The sequence below is a fragment of the Hevea brasiliensis genome, chromosome 6, assembly GCF_030052815.1.
Source record: "Hevea brasiliensis isolate MT/VB/25A 57/8 chromosome 6, ASM3005281v1, whole genome shotgun sequence".
Classification (NCBI taxonomy): domain Eukaryota; kingdom Viridiplantae; phylum Streptophyta; class Magnoliopsida; order Malpighiales; family Euphorbiaceae; genus Hevea; species Hevea brasiliensis.
In genome coordinates this window covers 70097645-70119175 of record NC_079498.1, presented here as the reverse complement: position 1 = coordinate 70119175, position 21531 = coordinate 70097645, and positions in this window count along the sequence as shown.

The following is a 21531-nucleotide window of genomic DNA, read 5'->3' as shown; positions in this document are numbered from 1 at the left end:
AATCATAAACTGATAATATATGTCTGATATGATTATTCTACAGGCTATATGCCTACCCATTGGCCATTGTGCCTAACCTTATTTCTGGCTTTACAAGCTTGACAGCAGGCCTCATGCCTGACAGCTGGCCTCGTGCCTGACAGATGTATACAAGGTAGACATATGGCTGTCTAAACTGTATACTCCCATGTATCCAGCATTATAGTTTGTTATAGGTTACTTGGGCACAAATATACAGATATGACATGAAATACACCGATATGACATAAAATACTCTGATATGATTCCAAAGACTCTAAAATGAGTTTAAAAAGCCAGAGAATGAAATTAATGAACAGAAAAGATACTAATAATTAATTTATTTCTAAAATACAGAAAAGTCATAAATGACTTAGACTGTATAAGTAATGAACAGAAAAGATACTGTTAAATTTAACTGTTCTCAAAGTGTAGGAAATTTATAAATGACTTAGAATTGATGACAAATTTACTGATATGAGTTTAAGGAGACTAAAAATGAAATACATGCAAATATAAGATCTTGATAAAAATATTGATTCCAAAGTGTTATAAAATAAGTCATTGACCTAGAATTATGGAATTACATATATTATTGTCATTGTAAATTGTTTAGTTATTATGCTTTAAGATTATGCACCGCTAAGCAATTTACTTAGAGCGTTGGACTTTCCATCGCGAAAGTACTGGAGATTAGTAGCCGCCACAGTAGTGTTCTGACCGTAGTTGACCAGATTTACATACAGTCCAGAGTCACCTCACCAGTCTTTTATATTTTGGTAGGGCCCATGTATAGACTAGTATTTTGGTTCATTGTGTATAATCATGATTTAATTACTAGTTTGTGATGTAAATAAAAATTGTAATTACATATTTTGGATTGTAAATAAAGTTATAAATTTCTGCATATGAATTTCTAGATGAATGAATGAACTTGAAATTACATAATATGACATGTAGAGATATGAAATTGTTGTTAACAGGTAACTAGTGGAACCTGTCAAATGCCAATTAAACAGAGGAGACTCTGCTCGGGTATGATAGGACAAGATAGGGTGGTCTGGCACCGAATGTGGCACTTCTTGCTCAGCTACACTGTAGACGAGTAAGAGGCGTCACATGCATGTTATCAATGTTGCACGTAATTTAATCAATCAAGACATGTTTACTAATTTCCCTTTTCATTCACACTCATTCATGATCAATATCATGCAAGTCACATATTTGCATTCTTAGTCACTTAGGGCAGACAGGAACAATCATTTTAAAATTCTCCCAACAATTATAGAAATAGAGTTTTTGTGTCATATTCTCCAGAACTCAACTTTCATATATCCGTGTTAATTTCCAATTTGAATCATTCCAAAATCAGGGCTACTGAAGGAGCGAAAGTATGAAAAACACAAGTTTATACCATTGAATTCAAAAATTTTCACCTAGGGTCACATGCATCATGCAAGATTTATTTTTATCTATTTGATTTTAATGATAAACAACATATTAAAACTCTTTTAATATGTTTTTGGATCTGTATTTGCTATTTAAGATTTTAAAATTAATCAAATTAATTTTAGAACCCTAGATTAAATCAAGAACAAATACACTAACCTCTTGATGTACTGCAGTGTATTTGTGCCTTTAAGATGCGTCTTTAGGACACCAGATGTTGTCCCTCTAGCTTGTCCACACCAATAACATCTATGGCAGCCCTTGAACAGCTTCCAAAGCTTTTTCTATTAATTAGAAAATGAAGTTTTGCCTTTTAAGAGATTAAAGATATAAACAGGACACTAGAAACAATTTCTAGTATTTTTAATTTAAGAGATTGTTTGCTAATCTCTTGGAATAGATGAGAGATGAAGAAAAAGAGAGAATGGGAGCTTTAAAGTGGCGGCACAAAGGAGGAGGCAACAGCTTGTGTTATTTTTCTTTTCATAACAACACTTATATAGCTAGGTCAACACATAAAACCCTTGCCACATGTCACCCTTTGATTGGTTCTAGGTTTAATTGACCCAATCACATTGTGCCAAGTGTCAAACCTATATTTAATCTTCATTTTAATCATCTAACATGATTAAAAAATATTTGGCAAGCTTATGTGTAGTGCCATGTGTCACCATCACATGGTGCCACATGTCACCCTGTGAAATGACCAAAATGCCCCTGTGTCTTAATTTTGAGTTCTCAATCCAAATAATTATTTCTCTTCTTCTAATTAATTTATATCAAATATAAATTAATTAATTAATCTCTATTAATTAATTTCTCATTAATTAAATTCATATTTAAACACTTTAAATATAAATTTAACTTACACTGTACAACCAATAACCTAGATTTAGTTTCAAGTCATGCTAAGGACTTTCCAATCTAATTGCAAATCAAATCTATTTAATTAATTAATTAAACTCTTTAATTAATTAATTAAATCATATTTAATTAGGTGATAACTTATGTATGTGTGTGACTTACTAGGCTCATCACTAATTGGCAATGAGATATGATATCAACTCTTAATATCATCAGAACTCTTTCTTACCATAAATGATTTCTCTAAATCATTTTATACACCTCATAGACCATGGTTAACACCTAGCATAGCATGTCATGACCACCCAATTAGTAATAAGATTTACCTTAAACGAACCTATAATCATATGTTACCATGCACTAGAATCTCTCTGTTACAAAATCCCAACTCAAGCTGGAGTCATGGTTTATGTCAAACTCCATTTGCTATGAATATTATGTTCTCTTTTAATTCCAGTTCTTAATTAAAAGATTTTCTCATCAGAAACTCTTTTCTGATTAAATCTATCTGTCTTGGCCAGGAACTTGAAACATTAAGAACAATTAAATGAACATAGGATTTTATCTCTATTTACTTAGAGGAACAGATTCTATCTTGATCAACACCTACCTCCATATATAACTAGTAGGAGCCAACACATGCCCATATACCCAGACACAGTACAAGTATAAAAGCAGTATCAAACTCAAACCTCCTATATACAAAATAACTATGCTATCTCAGGTCTAAAGATTATATGCAATGATATGATTTATGACAATGCATTGACAAGAGTAAACTCCATGTGCTTGTCATAAGTGTCACTGGTTCAGCCTACTTATCATGTATAAGTGCCTATCATGTTTTTTATATGGCATAAGACTCACCATTCCATCTTATTTATATCTCATATAAATAACTTGGGAAAAAATATGAATACAATCTTTTTGGATAAGTCATGTCCTTATTATGAAGTATTGTGACACCCCTTACCCGTCTATAATATATCCAAGTAAGCTATGTCACACGGTGTACCGGAACACTCTATTTTATCTTAATTATTTTTATTCTTCCTTAATTAATTTTTATCATAGTTTTGAATATAACTTATGAAATATAGTTTATTTAAGTCATTTATTGAAATTATAATTTACTTGAGGTTTCGAAAATTTTATAGAAAATCCGGCAGAGTACCGGCTAAAAATGGAGAAAACAGTTCTTCGGAACCTGTGAAAAACACTTCCAATATTCATATCCAATCAATCTCAACTCCAATAATCATCAACAAGGTCTCAATTATTTTTCAACAACCTTTCCATTACTCAAACATTCATTTCTCATAGCATTCATATACAAGCAATAATAATAAAAGAAATTTCCATTCATAAACACAAATTTTCACTATTTATGTTAACATCAAAATACATTACATAAGTTTCAATTACACAAAAGAAAATAAAAGTTAGTTACAAAATACGAAAATGAAACCTAGTGTCCTACTAATGCACTGAAGATGGTGAGGTGACACGGACACTATGCAGAACTGCAGGAGGTCTCACCCAGCCTGTGGTCTACTGGGCTCTCGGTCAGTATCTCCAGAACCCACGCGTGGCAAAAGCAACGCGCTAAGTAATAATGCTTAGTGGTGCCAATAATAAAATAAAAAGAAATAACAGGAATTAAATATGCAGTGAATGTATCGGTGTCTTATTGCAAATAAATTTTCGATGAGTATTTGTAGTCTTACTTATTTTGTACTTGTTATATTCATTATTTCATTAAATTTATCCACTTTCATTTTTGGTTGCCCAAGTAACCTATACTGAACGACTGGACTGGATAAACGGGTAAACTGGCACTGGGTATCTAGTACCTCGGGCCGTCACACCATCGGTCACATATGCATCTCCTGGCAAATGTAGCGCCTAATAAGTCAGTAATAACAATAGGCACAAGGCCAAATATCAACACAATGTCAGAATGGCTAAAAGCCATGAAATCACAGAATGGCATAATGCCATGTGTAGTACTGCTAACTGAACCCTATTGGTATGCCAAATATCCAAACCAATCTTGTTAGGTATACTAGGGCATTTGATACTTTTGAATTTTGAAATTTTTGAATTTCAAGCTTTGGTGTTACTATTCACTTCATTAGTCAACAAAAATGTTGACTTTTGCATAGAAAATAGGTACATTGGTTTTAACACTCCCAACATACCACATTGTGCATTCAAAACTTGTTGGCATTAATCACCAATACCATTTCTAAGCTTAAAACTAATGGAGCAGAATTTTCAGTTTTTATACCCTAATTTTACTGTTCCGTTAGTTACTGTTGCAATGGGAATTTGAGAAAATGATAAACATGAAAGTTGTTCCTTATTTTGTCTAGTTGAATTTCGTTTTTTGAATCACTCCATTTGGAGTTTTTTAGCTTAATTTATGGTCCAAAAACCACAACTGGCCGGATTGAAAAATTTCAGAACTGACCATATCTATAGTGCAGTGAATAGTGACTGCAACTGCTTTGTTGGATAGGTTCTGGTCATAATTTGGGGTAGGTTTCTTCATGAAAGTTTTTGGTCTGTATCTTAACTTGTTTCTGTAAAAATTGCAGGTCAATTGGGCCATTCTACAATGAGTTATGGCCAAATGATCAATCACTGTTCATTTGGTCATTCTGCAGAATCTGGTTGCAGGACATCCGGATTGGGGCAAGTTTTGGGTCTACTTGCTTTGGTCTTTTGGGCATGGTTTCTTCACCAAAATTGTGCCATTATGTGTCTAGTTTCATGTCCAATTGGCCAAACACCAATTGAACCTACACAGCCAAAGTTATGGCTGTCCAAACAGGCTGGACTCAGATCCAAACCTGCAGGTCAGCCATGGGCAGCATATCATTTCAATTCCAATACCACAACAGCCTCCAATTTAAGGTCAAAATTCATCAAATGGTCACTAATTGACCATTATAATTTAATTTAAACATCTAAGCATTAAATCCTCAATTAAATCTTAAAACCCTAACCCTAATAATCCATCACTTTATCTAACATACCCAAATCAACATCTAGCTCAAATATCCTTATCAACAACCATTTCTAAGCTATTTAGCTCAAACAAATCAATAATTTCCAAACTCCTTGTCACACCCTACCCCTCTGTAAGGCATGACATGATCCCGTAGTATACCTAATGAATTATCAACTCCGTCTACTGATAACCCATTAAATACACTACAAGGGATTTTAAAAAATTTTCTTACTTCTTTCACAGTGGTGAGCACTATTTACAGGTGTTAAAAACTTTTGTGAACTGAAGTGATAGAACTAACACATTTAACTTATTTGGAATTTCTGTAAAAATTTTGGCAGAGTGCCATCTGTATTTTGGATAAAATAGTTCTTCAGAAAACCTGTAAAAAGCACTTCAATATTTTTCCAAATCTCAACTCCAACAATTTTTCAGTATTTTCAAAAGATGAGATAAAAGAAATATAATACAAATTTTACAAGTCAAAATAACTCATAATTCACTTTACAACTTCAATGTACAATTATAAGACTCAAAATTTATATTACAAAACTATTCAAGTAAATGAAATCTTAAATTTATATTTACAATAATTTACATTTAATTACATACCAAAATGTTTTACAAGAGTTTTTATACAACTGCTCAAATAATTTACATACATATTATTACATGCATACATCAGACCTATGTACATGGGTATACCTATAATATACCTGGAGCTGATGTGAAAGTGTCTTCAAAGAAACTTACTCACTGCTCTATGCTCTTCTTACCTGCGACAGCATACAAAGCTATCGCTGAGTGGTGAACTCAGTGGTGCACAACTATAATTTAAAACATAGTACAATATACATTGACAAAATTTACAGTAAATAATTTGGGAATCTGAATACTCATCAAATTCCAAAACTCAAAATATTCATTGCCAATAATGTAAATCATTTGTATAAATGACTTTGATCACAAAATTCAATTTTTCAAATCATGACTAACCATTTAAGTAATTCCAACAAAATCAATTATACATAAACCATAATTGAAATCACAATTCTTTACCATTCAAAAGCCATTCTATATCTCAAAAATAGTTATGTATCTCAAAAATCAATCTTTATCTCAAAACCATGTTGTATCTCAAAAATCATTCCTTATCTCAAAAACCATTCTTTATCTCACTAACTATGCAAGATTAATCCGAAAGGGCCATCTTCGGGGTGATTCTAACTCCCTATGGTCGGGGAGGTCGAATCAGATTCTAACTCCCTATGGTCGGGGAGGTCGAATCATCGTGCACAGTACCATCACAATAATGAATCTTCCGCAAGGGCCATAACGATAAAATAAACTTAGATCTAACCTCAAATCAGAGGAAAATCTAAGCCTGTGCACGTACCATGGTAATCAAAACACAACTAACTCCATTGTCTTCTCAACAAATGAGAGAGACGGGTAATAACCTAGTCAAGCATCTATAGTGAGATATAAAATAATATCACAATCCTTTTAGTGAGCATAAATCACAATATAATTCGATTCAAATTCAATTCCAATATCCAATAATTTTTATGCTCATCACAATTCAAATCATAAATTTGCATTTTTCCATGAAAATTACAATCACAATTCAAAACATGTTCTAGCACAATTTTCCAAAACATAATTTATTCAATCCATAACAATGCTTAATACTTGTGGAAATACCATTTCACAAAGCTAAATTCATACATACTATAACAATTTCAATAATCATTGAATTAAATCCAATGCTTGTTAAACATAATACATAAGAAAAATATGTCATTTAATCATATGAAATATTCAAACAAAATTAGTTAAAAACTAGTTGTGCACAAACCTCTGATGACTGTCTCCTGGTCTGGACTCAGTGTTTCCTTCCCTTTTCCTGAGTCCTTGCTAACTGAGAAACACAATTGAAGTGTTTCAGTACAAAATTAAATTGTCTCTAACAATAATGTTCAATAAGTAATTCACTGAATACCCTTATTTGCTTAATCAACCAATATATTGACCCTCGATGCATTTTAGGTAAACTAGGTTTTAGTGTCACTAATATGTCACATTCGATAGTATTTTAGGGTTGGTACGTTTTACCAAACTCATTTCCTTATTTAGTGCATTTTAACGCAACTTGCTGGATTCCGGGATACTAGTTTGACCTAGCCGGACGACCTAGTTTCCTCGGTTTTCGGGTTTTGGTCAAAACTACAAACTTGTAGATCTATGTCTTACGGAACGCGGGGCAAAATTTTAGGTCAATCCGAGTTATGTAGACCAAGTTATGGTCATTTTACTATTGCTGGTCAAATGGCATCAAATTTGGTCATTTTAGGTCAATTTTGGTCAACTTTGGTTCGGCCAGTTTTTGGACCCGAACTTGTGCAAGCTGTTTGACTTACTTATGGTCATTTCTGGGCTTTTGTGTCTTCATAAGACTTGTAGGTATGGGTCTTAACTATTCATGGTTAAAATTTCAGGTCAATTGGACCTGTTTGGAGTGAGTTATGGCCTAAACACTAACTGCTGCCCAATTGGTCAATTTTCAGGCCTCAATTGCACCTAATCCGAATTGGTCATTTTTTTATGTCACCTTGCAAGCAGAATTTTGGTATGCTTTCTTAATGAAAGTTGGCACATTTTGTGCCTAGTTTCACCTCCAATTAGTCTCATACCAATTGGAGTTACACATTTAGAGTTATAGGCTAAAATGCACACTGCCCTTAATTACATTGCTTAAACATCATTTCATTACACATTTACCTTGCTACAAATTCACCTCTCAACCCCATTCTGTTTTGGTACATTACCAAAACCATATACCACTTCATTTTAAAATCATTTTGGGCAGATTACAAACATCCTCAATACACCAAATAAAACTCTAATTCACAAAGTCCAAATACAATCACATATACACATAAACATTTTCAGTTTTTACATACACTTTACACAACTAATTCATATACATATCCATCAATCCTCAATTTCATAATTCTGCCAATATCTTCATGAACTCATACATTTATCAAAGAGTCCCAAGGCTACCGAATTGTTCCACAATGCCAAAGTGTCCTATAATTCATCAATTTCTATTCCAAGTGCACAATCACCATATACATGTGGAATAATTTACTAGGACATTAAATCACCCTAATCAAATAATTTCTCATCAAATATATGTATGAATATTTCATTAAACATACAATTCCATGGCTGTCCAAAATTGATATATCAAGAACTCCTCAAACTTGAAAATTTTCTTCACAATTCAAACACCCATAACAAGTATACAAAGTTTAACAAAGCAATGTTCAAAAATACAAACTTACCTTTGGTTGGGACTTGTTAAACCTTCACTAAACTTCTTGATTTTGGTATCAAGCTCTTCCTTGTGATGTGAGGACAATTTTTAGTGAAGCTACCTAGGTGATTGGAGGTAAATTGAAGGAGTGCATGAAGCTTAAAGAAAAATGGCCATGGAGGTTTTGGGAGCTTTTCATTTACGGCATGGATGATTCTCAAGCTTCAAGATGAAGTGTTTAGTGGAGAAATCTGCCCACTAACACATTTTATAATCCTTAGTTTATTCCTTAGTGGTCCACTCACTTTAGTTTAATCATTTTATATGTTAAATGTGTTATTTACACAATTTTCACTCCACTTTTGGCTATTTACATTAGGTACCACCAAATTAATTCTTCATTTTATTTTCTAAGTGTAATATTATTTATTTTTAATGGATATTTAGGTCAAAAGACAATTCGGGATGTCAAATGACCATAATGCCCCTGTTTGGGTTGCATTCCGATTTTTCTAACAATCGGTTTTGTCTGTTTTTCGATTTCTCACTTTTCTTTGTACTAATTATTTAATTTTTCTTTGATATTTCTAATGATATTTATACTTCAATTGATATCTCTTTAAGTCCTAAAAATATTTTCCAGGGTTCCCCGCGGTCCAGTATAGTCAACGCCCACGCCGTGACTTTCCTAAGTCACCCATCGCTAGGGTTCTCGGCTCGCTTAACTTGGTTACATTTCTTTGCTATTATTTTTCCTTTGTTTTTTTTTGTATTTTCTTTTCTTGTATTTCATTATTTTATGTCTCCTCACACATAACGAAGTGTAGTTCTAGGCATCCTAGCTGTCCGAACAGCACTGGTCACCGGAACAGTAGAACGCACTACCGAACTTAGGGGTGTTACACTCCTCCCATGGCTGCCAAATTTTTTGGTGTTCATACACATATATTTTATTTCAATTCCTTATAATTTCCTACTCAATTTAAGCCTCTAACATGGAATAAAGAGTGAGAGATATGAAAATATGCACTAACCTCTTGTAGCTTAAATCCAAGCTAAACAAGACTTCAATTTTTCTTTACTTTCTTACTCTTTCTTGGCTGCCAAACACTTCTCCTTGGTGTGGGTATAATTTTTAGTGAAGGAAAGATAAGGTTTTGAGGTGAGGAAGCTTAGGAAAATCAACCTTTAAAAGAAAAAAAATGGAGAGAAAGCTTCTTGGCTATGGTGTACGGGAATTGAAGAAGAAGAATTCAGTTTTTCCTTTCAATTTTCTGCCCATTTGACTCATTTTAATTGGTTTATGGACATGTGTCACAATGTGATTGGGTGAAAGTGCTTAGTGACATAAGCATGAGGTCAAAATTATAATTTTAATTCATTTTTTTTTCTTTTCTTTGCTACTCATTTTCAATTCAATTTTTAGCAATATTTATTCATATTTTATGTTATAATAATTATTTACTTAACTGGACAAGTCGGCCAAAAATCGCCTCTGAAGGCGAAATGACCAAAATGCCCTCCGTTTGGCTTAACAGACCAAAATTGTCTGTACCGATTGAAAAATTTTTCTAAATATTTTCTTGGCATTCTAATGCCATAGGAACCTCAATGACCCTTCTCTGGAGTCCCAAAAATTATTTTATGAATTTTCTCTCAGGTCTAGGGGTTACCCATCGCTTGGGCATCAGCTCATTTTACTTGGTTGTATTTTATTTCTAAAATTTTTCCTAAATTTTTCTTATTAATATTTGAGTTAATTATGGTTCCTCACTTTAGTTTAAATATTTTTCTGGACGTTCTAGCTGTCCGAACCGACACTGGTCACCGGAGCAGTAAAATATATGGAGTTGCTACAGGGAGGGTGTTACAAGTATCCTCAATTGTGAACCTATTTATGATACTTTGTACTAGAAATACTGTCACTCATATTCTTAACAACTTAAGAATAGAATTTCTAACAAAATATCAATGGACCCTTTCTATTACACATAAATATATTATGTAAACAGAAAAGTGGAAATTCCTTTTATTAATAAAAACATGTACAAGATACATACTAAATGATATGCTCTAGGGCATACTACTAGCAATCTCCCACTAGCACTAGAGCCATTCATTATAATATTTTAGACCCATCTTCTCAAGATGTCGGTCTAGTTGAGTCTGTGACATAGGCTTAGTGAATGGATCAGCTGGATTTTCAGCTGATGCTATTTTCTGCATGGCTACATCGCCTCGTCCAACTATTTCTCTGATAATGTGGAAGCATCTTTCTATGTGTTTGGATTTCTGGCGAGACCTTGGTTTCTTAGCCTGTATGACTGCTCCATTGTTGTCACAGTGTAGTGGAACTGTTAACTCAATGGAAGGAACTACTGCAAGTTCTGTCACGAACTTCTTTATCCAAATAGCTTCCTTTGCAGCATCTGATGCAGCAATATACTCAGCCTCGGTAGTGGAATCTACAGTCGTGCTCTGTTTGCAACTCTTCCAACTGACTGCACCTCCATTACAAATGAACCCATATCCAGAGTTAGACTTTCTATCATCGATATCTGATTGGAAATCAGAATCAATATAACCATCCAATTGCAAGTCTCCACCTCCATAGATCAAGAATAAATCCTTAGTTCTTCTCAAGTACTTAAGGATATTCTTGACAGCTATCCAATGTTCCAAACCTAGATTGGATTGATACCTGCTAGTCAAACTAACAGCATATGCGATATCCGGCCTAGTACACAACATTGCATACATTAAACTTCCAATAGCCGAAGCATATGGAATCCCGGCCATTTTATCTCTTTCTTCAAGTGTCTTTGGAGACATCTCTTTAGAAAGATGGATACCATGTCTCACTGGTAACAATCCTCTCTTGGAATCAAGCATGTTAAACCTCTTTAACACCTTTTCCAAGTATAGACTTTGGGATAAATCAATTATTCTTTTCGCTCTATCTCTATATATGCGAATCCCAAGAATATAGGTTGTCTCCCCTAAGTCTTTGATGGAGAATGTATTTTGACAACCATACCTTTACAGTTGTCAATATACCTGTGTCATTACCCATCAACCGTATATCATCCACATATAAGACAAGGAAAGTGATAGCACTGTTACTAACCTTCTTATATACACATGGCTCATCCTCGTTTTTGATAAAACCAAATGATTTAATGGCTTCATCAAAATAGATGTTCCAACTCCTCGAAGCTTGCTTCAACCCGTAAATGGATCACTTTAGCTTGCATACCTTGGAACCATCTTGGGATTGAAAACCCCTAGGTTATTCCATGAAAATATTTTCTTTAATATATCCATTGAGAAAAGCTGTTTTGACATCCATCTGCCAAATCTCATAATCATAGTATGCAGCTATTGTTAATAGAATCCTAATTGATTTAAGCATGGAAACAGGCGAGAAAGTCTCCTCATAGTTGATTCCTTGCCTTTGGCGAAACCCTTTTGCTGCTAGCCTTGCCTTTGGCGAAACCCTTTCGCTACTAGCCTTGCCTTATAGGTCTCTACCTTTCCATCAGAACCAATTTTCTTCTTGAAAACCCATTTGTTCCCTATAGGTACAATACCTTCAGGTGGGTCAACAAGATCCTAAACTTGATTCTTATACATAGAGTCAATCTCGGATTTCATAACATCAATCCATTTTAAAGAGTCTATATTTGATATAGCTTCTTCATAGGTAAGTGGATCATCTCCATAATCTACTTTTTTATGAGTAGACAACTCTTGTTCTTCCTCATGAAGGAAACCATATCTCACTGGTGGGTGAGATACCCTGGTTGTTCTACGAGGAATAGTTGTAGATATTTCATCAATGGGTGTAGGTTGACTAGATGGATCTATATCTATCTGATCTGTTGGTTGGTCAAAATTCTCCAATTCTAACTCTATTTGCCTTCCTTTGCCTCCTTCTTGAACAAACTATTGTTCAAGAAATGCAGCATCTCTACTCACCACAACCTTTTATGATGTAGATAAATAAAAATAATATCCAAAACCATCTTTTGGATATCCAACAAATCGACCCTTTTCTGATATGGTTTCTAATTTATCAGTGTTTAGTCTTTTGATATAAGCTGGACAACCCCAAATCTTAACATGCTTAAGACTTGATTTTCTTCCATGCCATATCTCATAAGGTGTGGAAGAAACTGATTTTGATGGAATCCTATTCAGAATATACAAAGCTGATTCTAATGCAAATCCCCAAAAGGAGATTGGCATATCAGTATAGCTCATTATACTACGTACCATATCCAATAGGGTACGATTTCTCCTTTCAGATACACCATTCAGCTGTGGTGTTCCTGTAAGAGTCAGTTAAGAAATAATGATGTGCTCTCTCAAGTATTCATTAAATTCAGTACTTAAATATTCACCTCCACGATCTGATCGAAGAGCTTTAATACTCTTTCCTATTTGATTTTCTACTTCAGATTTAAATTCTTTGAACTTTTCAAATGATTCATGTTTGTATTTCATCAAATACAAATACCCAAACCTTGATTTATCATCAGTAAAGGTAATAAAGTAATGAAAATTGCCTCTAGCTATTTCCTTAAATATGTAGGAACGGAAGCGTGAAAAACACAAGTTTATACCATTGAATTCAAAAATTTTCACCTAGGGTCACATGCATCATGCAAGATTTATTTTTATCTATTTGATTTCAATGATAAACAACATATTAAAACTCTTTTAATATGTTTTTGGATCTGTATTTGCCATTTACGATTTTAAAATTAATCAGATTAATTTTAAAACCCTAGATTAAATCAAGAACGATTACACTAACCTCTTGATGTACTGCAGCGTGTCTGCGCCTTTGAGATTGGTCTTCAGGAAACCAGATGTTGTCCCTCTAGCTTGTCCACACCAAGAACACCTATGGAAGCCCTTGAATAGCTTCTAAAGCTCATTCTATTAATTAGAAATTCCAGTTCTGCCTTTTAAGAGATTAGAGATGTAAACAGGACACTAGAAACAATTTCTAGTGTTCTTAATTCAAGAAATTGATGGCTAATCTCTTTGAATTGATGAGAGATGAAGAAGAATAGATGAAAAGCCTCAAAGTGGCGTGACAAATGAGAGGAGTGGCTGCTGGTTATTTTTCTTTTCATAACCACACTTAAATAGCTAGGTTAACACATTAAACCCTTGCCACATGTCACCCTTTGATTAGCTCTAGGTTTAAGTGACCCAATCACATTGTGCCAAGTGTCAAACCTAAATTTAATCTTCATTTTAATCATCTTACATGATTAAAAAACATTTGGCAAGCTTATGTATAATCCCATGTGTCACCATCTCATGGTGCCACGTGTCACACTGTGAAATGACCAAAATGCCCCTGTGTCTTAATTTTGAGTTCTTAACCCAAAATAATTATTTTTCTTCTTCTAATTAATTTATATCAAATATAAATTAATTAATTAATCTCTATTAATTAATTTCTCATTAATTAAATTCATATTTAAACACTTTAAATATAAATTTAATTTTTACTACACATCCAATAATCTAGATTTGGTTTCAAGTCATGCTAGGGACTTTGCAATTTAATTGCAAACCAAACCTATTTAATTAATCAATTAAACTCTTTAATTAATTAATTAAATCATATTTAAATAGGTGATAACTTGTGTATGTGTGTGACTTACTAGGCTCATCACTAATTGGCAATGAGACATGATATCAACTCTTAATATCATCAGAACTATTTCTTACCATAAATGATTTCTCTAAATCATTTTATGCACCTCATAGACCATGGTTAACACCTAGCATAGCATGCCATGGCCACCCAATTAGTAATAAGGTTTACCTTAAATGAACCTATAATCATATGTTACCATGCACTAGAATCTCTCTGTTACAAAATCCCAACTCAAGCTGGAGTCATGGTTTATGTCAAACTCCATTTGCTATGAATATTATGTTCTCTTTTAATTTCAGTTCTTGATTAAAAGATTTTCTCATTAGAAACTCTTTTCTGAATAAATCTATCTGTCCTGGCTAGGAACTTGAAACATCAAGAACAATTAAATGAACATAGGATTTTATCTCTATTTACTTAGAGGAACAGATTCCATCTTGATCAACACCTACCTCCATATATAACTAGTAGGAGCCAACACATGCCCATATACCCATACATAGTACAAGTATGAAAGAAGTATCAAACTCAAACTACCTATATACAAGATAATTGTGCTATCTCAGGTCGAAAGATTATATGCACTGATATGATTTATGAAAAAACATTGACAAGAGTAAACTCCATGTGCTTGTCATAAGTGTCACTGGTTCGGCCTACTTATCATTTATAAATGCCTATCATGTTTGTTATATGGCATGAGACTCACCATTCCATCTTATTTATATCTCATATAAATAACTTGGGAACAAACATGAATACAATCTTTCTGGATAAGTCATGTCCTTATTATGAAGTATCCTCGATTGTGAACCTATTTATGATACTTTGTGCTAGAAATATTGTCACTCATATTCTTAACAACTTAAGAATAATATTTCTAACAAAATATCAATGGACCTTTTCTATTACACATAAATATATTATGTAAACGGAAAAGTGGAAATGCCTTTTATTAATAAAAATATGTACAAGATACATACTAAATGATATGCTTTAGGGCATACTACTAACAAAATATACCACATACATCACTATGTATTAACTCCAAAATATTTCAGCCCTTAGCCCTTGTCCAACAAAGGGTGATCTAGTCATTTTGCCCTGAAGGCAAGATTCACAAGTTGGAGTAGGCTCAGAGCCCAATGAGGATAGAATCCCCATTTTCTCCAGTTTTGCAATCCTATCTTCTGCAACATGACATAACCTTAAGTTCCAAACATATTTTGAACTAGAGTTGGTTTTCACCATGGCATTGCATTCATTTAGATCACTTGCATTCATTTTGTGTTTGTTATTATTATCCAAATAATAATGACCATCATTCATATAACCCGAACCAACATATTTATTTCCAAAATAAATATTGCAAACATCATCTGTGAACTGAAATTCATAGCCATTTCTTGTCAAACTAGATATAGAAATGATGTTCTTAAAAGCATCAGGTACATATAAAATATTATCCAAACACAAAACATGTTCAAACATGTAAAAAGATTTAGATCCTATGGCTAAAGCTTCAACAGTTAGGCCATTGCCAATCCGGAGTATAACATCTCGAGAATGCAAGCCGCTACTATTTGCTAGTTCCTGCATATCATGAGCAATGTGAGAACTGGCACCAGTATCTAAAACCCAAGCTGTAGATGAACTATGAGTATCATCAGAATCTAAATAACAAGATATGGACATACCTTCCAAAGGAGTATCCTTCTTGTCCTTCAGAGAAGCAAGATACTCTGGGCAGTTCCTTTTTCAGTGCCCATCCTTCTGACAATGGAAACACTTTCCTTTGCCTCCATCAGCTTTAGTCTTCCCTTTCTGTTTAGCTATTTTCTTGGAAGGACCAGGAATCTGAGATTTCTTTTTCTTATTGCCCTTCTTCTTGTTAGACTTTCCAGTAGAAGAAGATGCAATCAAAGCTACCTCTTTTCCTTTATTGCCCGGCATATTCTTTTTGGCAATAACCAGCATGTTAAGTAAACTAGCTAAGGTGTATTCCTGTTTAGTCATATGAAAATTTGTCACAAAATTCCCAAAAAACTCAGGAAGGGACTGAAGGATCAAATCCGTCTATAGTTGGAAATCTATGTTGAAGTTAAGATGTTCAAGCTACTCAACAGCCGAATCATCTTGTGGACATGATCCCCAATATTCTGTCTCTCAGACATCCTCATGCGGAACAACTGTCTAGATATCTCATACCTAGCATTCCTGTTGTGCTCACCATACAACTCTTGTAGGTGAAGGAGGATCTCACTCACACTCTGCATGTTCTCATGCTGCTTCTGTAACTCATTACTCATGGAAGCAAGCATGTAACACTTAGCTCTCATATCATGCTCCTTCCACTTGTCCAAAGTTTTATGTTCCTCTTGAGTGGCCTCTGGTGGTAAGGGACCAAGAATATTTGAGTCTAGAATATATCCTATATGTTCAAGGTTAAGGACAAGTTTCAAATTTCTTAGCCAATCAGACAGATTAGATCCTATCAACATATTGCCATCAAGTATGCTTGTAAGGATATTGGATAGTGGTGGTTGTTCTGTGCTCATTTTTATTAGAAAATTAACTGCAGAAAATAACCAGATTAATTAGTAAATGTATCATGTAATTAACTAAAATGATTATGGTCTTTTAATCAAATTGGTCCTCCCACTAACTTAGCGAATCCTACACTTCCAAAGTAGAGAACGGAAATCCTAGTTGGATGAATTTCTAGTGGGTGATTGAATTCTTATAATTCTATTGATCATCCTCAGGTACATCCATTATTGGAATTACAATAAACTATAAGTGAGCAACTCCTTACCCATCACATCTCATGTAAGGTTTAATCCTTTATCTAGCCCCTAATGCTCAAAATCTCAAGTACATCAATTATTGACTTATCTTACATTAGTTAAGTTGATCCCATTGAGCCAGTAATTATATAAATAATTTTAATGTCCTCAGGTACATCCAATATTGGCCACCAAACCATTTATATATTTACAACATCTCATGCTTAACAATTATTCTTAAGAAAATCTCTTAAATTAATTGCATATTATGTAACTATTTAAAATTTCTTAAAATAATTGCCCCAATGAATGGCCCATGTTATAATTACTTTAATTATAGCATTTCCAACTTAATCATTTGTTTAGAAAATTGTATGGTCATCCTAATTACTATTAAGGTCTCACTTTGCACATTATTTATTTAGCATGCATATATCATATAATTGCATACATTCCCATACATCTCATGCATTCATGGATAAGCAGTAAATATGGTATAATCATGGACTTTCTAAGGGATTCAATTCTGAGCCACCAAGAATTGAATCAGGGCATTCCTAGGTGCATTTCATTCATTCATTTTACAAGAGTTGCTGAAGGAGTACATAATCAACACTTGATCTTGAATTCCTCCCACTGGTCCCACCAATGCTCTTGACCTCCTTGAACTTCTTGCAATCCAATATTACATAGTAATCCTTGGCATACCAAGATAAATTTACAAGAACTTAAATAAATGAAATTACAACCCAAAATTATTACAACCTTAATAATACATGCCCAAAATAAATTAAAATAAATTAATTAATTTATAATCCGAAAGAAATATAAAAGAAATAAATCCAATTACATTGGTCTTTTATAGTCCATGATCATTCATCATGCATATCACTATTTAACAATTAAATAAAACATACATAATTAAATTAAATTGAATATCTCATATTCAATTTAAAAATCCATATTTGAATATGATTCAAATAAATTTAAAAATTTAGATTTGAATCTCATTCAAATAAATTTAAAAATTCATATTTGAATCACATTCAAACAACCTTAAAAATTCATATTTGAATCACATTCAAATAATTTTTTAAAAATTCAGATCTGAATATGATTCAAACAACTTTAAAAATTTAGATTTGAATATGATTCAAACAACTTTAAAAATTCAGATTTGAATCACATTCAAACAACTTTTAAAATTCAGATTTGAATCACATTCAAACAATTTTTAAAATTCTGATTTGAATCAAAATTTAATTGTGTGATTAAAACTACTAATTAAACACTTTAATTAGTCATAGGATAGACCTTAAATCATACAACAATTGCAGAATTAAAAAGCCAAACCTTGCACCACCCATGAAGCCACAAACCTTGCGCACCATGTTGGTGTTCTTCAAGCATGCCGCCACACATCCATTGCAACCAGCAATGGATAAATCATCTCATGATCAAAATACACAATTAAATCATATAATAAACAATCTAAATGGCAAATATAATGGCTCTAATACTAATTGAAGGAGCGGAAGTATGAAAAACCCAAGTTTATACCATTGAATTCAAAAATTTTCACCTAGAGTCACATGCATCATGCAAGATTTATTTTTATCTATTTGATTTCAATGATAAACAACATATTAAAACTCTTTTAATATGTTTTTGGATCTGTATTTTCCATTTAAGATTTTAAAATTAATCAGATTAATTTTAGAACCCTAGATTAAATCAAGAATAAATACATTAACCTATTGATGTATTGCAGTGTATTTGTGCCTTTGAGATGCGCCTTCAGGACACCAGATGTTGTCCCTGTCACACCCTACTCCCCCGTAAGATGTAACATGATCCCGTAGTACACCTAATGAATTACCGTACTTTGCCTACCAATAACCCATTAAATATACCACAAGGGATTTTAAATCAATTTTCGTGAAATTTAAATCATCGACTAACATCTGGTGTTATAAAAATTTTTCAAAATTTCAGCAGAGTGCCGGCTGTATTTTGAGAAAACAGTTCTTCAAACCTGAAAAGGAAAACACTCCCAATATATTTTCTCAAATACAACTCCAATAAACTTCATTTCATCTCACAATTCAATCTCAATAATCAAATCATTTCATTTTCAAACTAACCTCATCATAAAAGAAACAATTCATTGATTACAAGACTCAAAAATTAATATTACAAAACTATACAGGTAAATGAAATCTCAAATTTACATTACAATAATTTTTATTTAATTACATACCAAAATATTTTACAAGAGTTTTTATACAACTGCTCAAATAATTTACATACATATTATTACATGCATACATCAAAACCTGTGTACATGGGTATACCTGGAGCTTATCTGAATGTCTCTTTAAAGAAGCTTACTCAACTGCTCTATGCTCTTTTCACCTGCGATAGCATACAAAGCTATCGCTGAGCGGTGAACTCAGTGGTGCACAACTATAATTTAAAACATAGTACAATACACATTGACAAAATTTACAGCAAATAATTTGAAAATCTGAATATTCATCAAATTCGAAAACTCAAAATATTCATTGCCAATAATATAAATCATTTGTATAAAATGACTTTGATCACGAAATTCAATTTATCAAATTATAACTAACCATTTAAGATAATTCCAACAATTTATTGAAAATAAATATTAATTCCAATAAAATCAATTATACATAAATCCTATTTGAAATCGAAATTCTTTACTATTCAATAACCATTCTTTATCTCGAAAACCATTCTTTATCTCAAAAGCCATTCTTCATCTCAAAAACCATTCTTTATCTCAAAAGCCATTCTTTATCTTAAAAACCATTTTTTATCTCAAAAACCATTCTTTATCTCACTAACTATGCAAGACTAATCCGAAAGGGCCATCTTCGGAGTGATTCTAACTCCCTATGGTTGAGAAGGTCGAATCAGATTCTAACTCCCTATGGTCGGGGAGCTTGAATCATTATGCACAGTACACATCACAATAATGAATCTTTCGAAAGGGCCATAACATAAAAAAAAAATAATAATAAAAAACTTAGATCTAACCTCTAATAAGAGGAGAATCTAAGCCTGTGCACGTACCATGGTAATCAAAACACAACTAACTCCATTGTCTCCTTAACAAATGAGAGAGACGGGTAATAACCTAATCAAGCATCTATAGTGAGATATAAAACAATATCACAGTCCTTTTAGTGAGCATAAATCACAATACAATTCAATTCAAAGCCAATTCTAATATCCAATAATTTTTATGCTCATCACAATTCAAATCATAAATTTGCATTTTTCCATGCAAATTGCCCATCACAATTCAAAACATGTTCTATCACAATTTTCCAAAACATAATTTATTCAATCCACAACAATGCTTAATACTTGTGGAAATACCATTTCACAAAGCTAAATTCACACATACTATAACAATTTCAATAATCATTGAATTAAATCCAATGCTTGTTAAACATAATACATAAGAAAAATATGTCATTTAATCATATGAAATATTCAGAACAAAATCAGTTAAAAACTAGTTGTGCACAAACCTGATTTGAGTCGCCCCTAGGCCTTGACTCAATGTTCCTTGTGCTTCTCAATATCCTTTTCAACTGAAACACACAATTTAAAGTGTTTCAGTACTCAATTAAATTATTTCTAACAATAAAATCCAACATCTAAATTTTTTTTGTACTATTCTCTTCAATTCATTTCATTAGTCAACCTATAATGTTAATCCTTGATGTACTCTAAGTGAGTCAATTCTAATGTTACAAATATGTCACATTTTATAGCCCTTTAGCGTTGATATATGTTACCAAATTCATTTCCATGTGTATTGCATTTTATTGCAATTTACCGAATTTCGGTGTACTATTTTGACCTAGCAGGATGACTTAGTTCCCTCGGTTTTCGGGTTCCGGTATAAACTACAAACTTGTAGGTCTATATCTTATTGCACGCAGGGCAAAATTTCAAGTCATTCTGAGTTGTGTAGACCAAGATATGGTCAATTTACCAATGCTGGACAGAATGCACTAAAATGGTAGGCTTAGGTCATTTTTAGGTCACTTTCGGTTCGGCCAGTTTTGGTACCTGAACTTGTGCAAGCTATTTGGCTTGGTTATGGCCATTTCTGGGCTTTGGTGTCTTCATAAGAATTGTAGATCTATGTCTAAAATATTCATGGTAAAAATTTCAAGTCATTTGGACCTGTTTTGAGTAAGTTATGATCAAAACACTAACTACTGCCCAAATGGTCAATTTCCAGGCTTTCAAGTCAGTAATCCGGATTTGGTCATTTTTTAGGTTACTTTCTGGACAGAATTTAGGTAGGCTTTCTACATGAAAGTTGGCATATTTTGTGCCTAGTTTCACC